The sequence below is a fragment of the Carassius auratus genome, unplaced genomic scaffold (assembly GCF_003368295.1).
Source record: "Carassius auratus strain Wakin unplaced genomic scaffold, ASM336829v1 scaf_tig00003761, whole genome shotgun sequence".
NCBI classification, from domain to species: domain Eukaryota; kingdom Metazoa; phylum Chordata; class Actinopteri; order Cypriniformes; family Cyprinidae; genus Carassius; species Carassius auratus.
Genome location: NW_020523543.1, coordinates 756,736 through 763,942, shown reverse-complemented (window position 1 = coordinate 763,942; position 7,207 = coordinate 756,736). Strand labels below are relative to the sequence as shown.

Below are 7,207 nucleotides of genomic sequence, written 5' to 3'. Positions count from 1 at the left end.
TCAACAAGAAATAGATGAATACAAAGGAGATTTAAACCAGATTAATTTCTTTATTTTATGTGTATAATTCACAGTTTATCCACAAGCAAAACTGGCTTGAATCTCCTTTGTATTCATATTTGTCTGGCTGAATTTAACTCTCAATTTAACTCCCTGAGGCTTATAAATAACAACAACAAATGCACTTGTTTGATACATTATTATTACATGAATATTATCATTATTCAAATATATTTGAATAAGACTTTTTTCTGAGTATATAATCTCATACCATGATGTAACTCCACAACCCTACCTAGTACTGTTTTCCTCCATGTTTGCAATATCTCTACAAAGGAGATGTAGTGCAGCTGCTAGAAGATTTCACCTTTGGAGAAGATTTAACACTCGAAAACTCAAAGTATTCCAACTTAAACTTTAAGATGAACAATAATTATAATGGCTGACTAATATATATATATCACGTCCCTTGCTTGCAGTCAGACTGAATCTGATCGTGGTTGGGAAAGGGACATCGAGGCTGTCATTGTCTGAGTTGCACAGATAGGATGAAGAATACTTGATGAAGCCTCTGAGCCACACAATCTTGAACAAGAGCAGGAGAACGTGTGGGACAATCAGGCTGTTACTGTGTCTACTCTCCATGATCACCATTACCTGTAAAACATTTTATATCCCATGTTGTTAGCTTTCCATTTCATGCCAAATTCAATTTCATATCTTAATAAAGTGAAATTAAGTGACTGTTACGAATGCATACAGGAAACTATCCAAAATTGGATCCAAAGATCCAATTGCAGTGTTTTAATGGGGTAATCCAAAAGCAAATCCAAAACAGGCAGGTGGTCAAAAACATCGAAAGCAGTCCAAAATACAAGAAACATGAAAAACACAATAGATACAAGAAAGCCAGGTGATGGAAAACAAGAACTCCATGAAACAGATAGAAACAGACCGGTTTATATAGACAGGTGAAAACGATTAAATTGGAGACAGCTGAGTGCAATTAACAGGTGTGAAATTAACAGTGATGAAGGGACAAGGCTTTGTGGGAAATGTAGTGCCTGCAGTGGGGTGCCTATGGGGAAGTGAGACCACTAGTGGGCACCCAGGGAAACACAAACCAGACACTGTGACAGTGACGTGAACTTCCTGTTTAGCGTCTGCCATATGAGGCCACATAAGTTGGCAAATCCGGCCTTTGAATTCTGTTTTAAAACCTGATACAGTGTTATTTTTACACCATGTGTATTTGTAAGAGACTCTTGACGATTATTGCAATCTTATTTGAGTTCCAACGATGACTAAATAGCCCAAACGACAAAATAAGACCGATTCAGCTGCTACCGGCACTTTGTCTCTGGAAATGACTAAGTGTGATCAAAAAACGTTCTATACCTGTGCCAATTATTATTACTATTAGCAGGCTTGAAAGTTAAATTCATGCAAATCTGATGCTTACGCCATTGAAATTCAAGGCAAAATTCCTCTGGTACAAAAAGAAGTGTACAACATATTTTCATCTCTGAAAGAAGACCTCAAATTCCAGAGTAGGCGCTTAATGAGTCTGGAAACCGCTACCTCAGAATGGATGACCAGTCTTAACTCACTCGAGCCAACAGTTGTTTCTAATCAAAAAAGATCACTTTACTGCAAGTCAAATGCCTGGACTAAGAATGTCATTGCTGCAGATCCAATCTTCGCCTAGTGGGAATTCTGGAAGGTCTGGAAGGCCCACAGCCAACAAAGTTCATGGCTAATGCTCTGGCAGAAATATTTGATCTACCTGAACCTCCACTCCTTGCTTGTGCTCATTGTACACTTGTGCCGAAACCTGCAGAAGGTAGCAGTCCAAGAACCTTCGTTTTCTGTTTCCAGTGCTATGACGTTGAGAAGGATATTTGGTGAAAAGCAAGCCAGGCTGGGCAGCTTAAGTTAAGAGACAAAACTGTATATGTCTGCAAGGACTTTCTGCCTGAGATTGCCAAGAAGCATGCCGCTATTGATCCAAGATGGCGCCGAGCATGGCTCCGTGTTGCCAGCTCAAAGTAAACTTTGCAGTGTTTTGTTTGTTTTACTGTTTTTTTTTCTTCTTTTTTTTTCACTTTTGAATTGCAGCAGCCTTTGTAGTGCTGCAGTGATGCAATTAGCCATCAAATGCAGATTAGTAGGATGTGTTCTGAATTGGGATAGTCTTTATCGCGCTGCTGTGTCGGCCTTCAAATGCAGCCTTCAAAGGGCGTAGCCCATGAATTGAACTCTTGATCATATTAGAAAAGTAATAAACCACCCATTACAATCTGGTTCAAATTTCATTAGAATCGAACCATTTACTTGAACATTTTCAGTCCAACTGAGCCATCAATCTGATTACAAACAGATTATTTTGGATGTAAACCTCACACTGACCACATAACATCAAATTTGTCACAGTGCCAGCTGAAAGTGATAAGCAATAAATCATATAATACAGTTTTTGTAAAGATTCTTTAACCTTACGGAATAAATGCTAATTGTTTTTAATTACTCCATGTTGTAATCATGATCCTGCCTTTGGTGATTGCCCCACTATTTGTGTCTTGCAGCTATATTAGGTGTGTTCAATGAGTGGTCCACTTGCAGTCTAGGTCAGTGTTGAAAACGGAACTGTCAATTCATTTTTTTAGCGTAAATAGTTTGAGGTTGATCACTCATTGTCCAAATTGCACAACATATAACTTAAATGGTACCAAAAAACCTGATTTTCTGTTTGTGAATGACACTGAATATGTATTGTGTATGAATATGAATTAACAATTAATAGTGTTTATTGTTGTATTCTGAAAATAAATATTTATGAATATGAATGAACTCTTATTAATTATAATTGTTTTCAGTGAGGTACCATGGGTCTGATGCCCATTCCAACTTAAACAGTAAATTTTCATCATTTCATTTCAAAGAACTAATAAATTTCTACCTTCTATTCAAATTTCATGCAAATATATGATAAAATGAAAGTGAAAGTCAGAAATACTAACAGGCAGAAATACTGTCCATTAAACTAACGATGAGTTGCGCATGCTGGAAGTATGTTACAAGAAAAAATGTGTGAATAGTAAGCATTTTCGGTCACATGACTTCAATTGTAATTAATGTATCCACCTTTTTGCTCAATGCGGAAGTAAGTCTATGGGTGAGACTTCCGTTTCTTTAGCTGCTATAGGTTAATAACGGGGAGAGTAACAACATGCTGTAAATGGTAAAACTGTTTGCAGTGCAAATCAGTGTGTTCTTAAGATAACACATTCAAATAATATGATAGGATACATCAATTGTCAATATCAAGCAGCATAACCAACTGTTAGCTGGATGCAAATGAGACCTCAAGTTTTACCCAAAGAATTTACAAATAGCGGCGCCCATTTTCACATCAGGAAAAAGGTGGATACTATTTTACTATATTCCCTGTTATAAAAAATATCCTAACTTTCACAATCCTCAACTGATCGTCACAATCCAGGTGTTTGAAAATGTTGTCATCATTCCTACAGTACATACCAGATTCATTATAATAACGAGTCATAAACACAGCCACAGCTGTAAATCCCAGTTTAGTTAGAAAGGTAAGGGTCCACTGAACAACATCTCATGGAGCACATTTAGTCCAACGAAGCAATAAAGTTGTAATATGGATCATAATTCCTTTGTTGACATTTCAGTTCTTCAGCACCAGAACTGTTTGCATCCGTTATGGAATAACTAACGGTCAGAAACTGCATCTTGGTAGTAAAAACATGGCATGGTTTTGCAGCGTACAGTGTCACAAACAGAACGAGACAATCCACTGGAAAAAAGAATGAATGAAAGATAGGTGAAAGATATTATATTTGAATTCTGGCGCTCTCTCATGATGCGCTCTGGCGCACCTGTCAGCTGATGGAGGCGGAACTTGTAGCGATCGCTTTTTTCTTTGTTTTATTTTTCAACAGTTTTCATATATGTGTGAGTGTGTTTTATGTTGAATGTGAATGTATCTGCATGATTACCATCTTTTTGAAAACAAAAAGAAAAAATTCAATCAGTTCACTCAGAGCAGAATTTATATTTTAACGTTTCTGTTCATGCGTTTCTCTGATATTATTACCATTCCAAACTGGTTCAGGTGGAGGAAATACCGGTTAATAATGTTATTTTTTTTTAACAATATTATTTGCCTATAATTTGCCTAATAATAATACAATAATAATAAAGTATAGCATTTTCTTTACTCAAAAATAAAAGGAAAAAATAGAGATCTAACGCTTAGTCACAGTCTCCAGATTTTGGCCAAATGTAAGCAACTTAAAAAAAGAAATCTATCAACACTTTAAAGACATCAAATTATTTTTAAGATATTAAAGATGTTTGCTGCATTGTTAAAAAACCGAATGCGGCCCGCAAATCATCTTCATCCGGCCCGCGTGAAGAATATGTGCAGATCGCATATATGTCTTGAATTGTGTTTGCACTAAGTTAGTTTGTTTTTTGTTTGTTTGTTTTGCCCGGGGCAGAAAAGGAAGAGACGCAGTGTTGCCAAGTCAAATTGGGATATTTTAACACTGTTGCCGGAGGTCGTTTTTCATATCTGCGAGTTGAAGGGACTCCAATAACACGATATTTATCCCCTGGAATACAAATTTAAGCATGGGAACCCCACCAAAAATCGCGATTTTTAACTGAGGAGCCCCTCGAAATCCAATTGAGTTAGTTGTGTGCTTGTTTTAAATAGTATTTGGGCAGGTTTTCTTATGAAAACCTATACCTGTTATGCCTGTTAAATGTCGGCACGTTCGACTGAACGCATATGCTGGCTATCCGCTTAGGACAAATGCGCCAGTAGCACTTCAAACGACAAAAACACTTGCAATGATGTCAAAATGCACGGTTTTGGAGAGTGGTTTTGTAAACACGGCCTTAAATGAGTAATCGTAAAGAGCAGCGCTGCTTTTAAAGTGAAACTTACTGAAGTCTGTGAAATCATGGAAATTAAAAAGATAAATCACTCGACTGTTCTAGTCGCAGATTAACTTTTGTAGCTTGAATAAAGATTAATATATATGGTATATGTATATACAATTTATAGTTTATGTGAAGATTGTTTTACATTTACTTAAATTAAATTATATTTTCAGAGCCTAGATAAAGTTTAAAAAATAACTTTTTTTTAAATGATACTGTAATGGCTAAAATTTTAAACCCTGCAAAGGTCCATGAAGACTGAAAATTATTAATAAAAAATTTAAAAACGTGTGTTGCGTTATCAGTGCAATCATGATCTCCTTGGCTGCCATGATGGCTTTTTTCAAGGAGGAAAACAAAAATTTTCAAAGGGGTGAAAACGACTTGGATCATGGAGTTGAGTGTAGCGTGTCCAAGGGTCAGCTTGTGGGTTTTGTAAGGGCCATCATGAGGGACAAGCAAACGCTGCTTTCACATCCTGGCCCAATTTGCTACTCCTGTGCTGCTCTGCTGTGATTCGTTGTTGTGTCGTCATGTGACTCACTGACACAACACGCCCAGGAGCAGCTAACTGAGTGAGCGAAGATGATAAATTGCACATTGAATGAGAGATCAGGATGGCCGAGAGGAAGAGAAGCATTGTGTGGAGCTATTTTACGGCACTAAAAGATAATACTGCAATGATACGTGTAAAAATAGCATTCCATACTGTGACAACACTACAAACCTATACAAACACTTAAAAACACATGACAAGGAAAATGCTGAGCTACAAAAACGAAGAAATGAGGAGGGAAATCCATCCACTTCCAGACCCCCAGCACAGAGACAGAGGTGGTAAAGAATGCATTCTACAGTGCCTAATAACTAATAATTTTCTCTCCACAGTAGCACATTCTCCTCAGAGAAGTAGAACATCATTGTTCTCAGTTGCGCCGCCCAGTAGTACCAAAGTGGGTTTGGGCATTTAAGCCCTCCTCTATCATACGGCAAGTACAACAATGATAGCCGCTGCCTGGGGTGTCCATTGTTCCATTGAAACTTGATGAAAAGTGTCTTTAGCTGAGAAAATATGTTGCTTGTGTAGCCAGGTCAGTAGTGGGCGCTGCTGAGGGTATCAGTATAGGGTGTAAGTTCCCTTTAAATATGTCACTTCCTGTTGGTTGGAATGGCTGCAGTGTTTGAATTGTTTGGCATGGTTGGTCGCTGGAAGAACAAGCTCTGGTAGGTTTATTTAAGAGAGGTTATGGTCTTAAGAATAGTGTTTTAATGCTCACTTGTGATGTTTTGTGATTGGTTTGACGTGTTGACCAAGAGCCGGTGATTTTGGGTTTTAGTGTTGTTTTAATTGGGCATGGGGTGTTTGATCAATTCATTGTGTTTATGTAGTTGGTTTGTTTAGACGTGTGTTCTAAATACCTTAATGCTGAGAAGGTTTGACTGGATGAGTGGTGGACACTGGGTTACCATTGCAGTACACTGCACGTGAGTGTTTGCCCTTTTTTTTTTAAAGCAGGTTGTTTTATTGTCCGAAATGAGCGGTGAAATACCTTTTTGTATGTATTAAAATAAATAAATACTTTTTAGAGAAGTTTCCTTAAAGGCCCTTATATTGGCTGCTGAACGAGATGAGCAGTGGATATTAACGACGGTTGTACTTCCTGTGGTGTCTGAAATAAGGTATCTATTTATTCATGTAATTCTGGAATAGCTAGCATAGTTTAACATTGATTGATTTTGTAATAGATGTACGGGCCTAATGTTATGTCTAGAGATAATACTTGTATGTTTTAATAAGAATGTGTTTTTGCCTTATTGTTTTTCCTTTATAGAATTTGATCCATCCAGTGTAAATGACCACTGTTTTTCCCTACCTTTGTGTTTTTTTGTTTCTTTATAGGGTTATGGTATTGTATAGGGGTGCTCCGATCACGATCGGCCGATCATTAATGCGCATCTCGTCAGTAAAGCCGGTATTCTAATCAGCGGTTAATTCCATCAGGTGTGTGATTTCACATAGAGCAGCTGTTACTACACAGAGCCGTTGTTAATAGAGAAGATGCGCCAATAAACGCTGAAAATGAACGTGATTTGCGCATCTTCTCTATTAAAAACGGCTCTGTGTAGTAACAGGTGCTCTATGTGAAATCACACACCTGATGGAATTAACGGCTGATTAGAGAACCGGCTTTACTGACGAGATGCGCATAACGATCGGCCGATTGTG

The 7,207-nt window shown here is 37.6% G+C and overlaps 1 long non-coding RNA gene across 1 annotated transcript; it reads left to right on the top strand.

Annotated features, from left to right (window-relative positions):
- The first annotated feature begins 6,071 nt into the window (after positions 1 to 6,071).
- On the top strand, positions 6,072 to 6,888 carry LOC113070343 (uncharacterized). The gene is made up of 3 exons (XR_003279904.1): positions 6,072 to 6,465; positions 6,568 to 6,660; positions 6,813 to 6,888. It is a non-coding gene; the product is annotated as an uncharacterized LOC113070343 (long non-coding RNA).
- Positions 6,889 to 7,207: the final 319 nt, after the last annotated feature.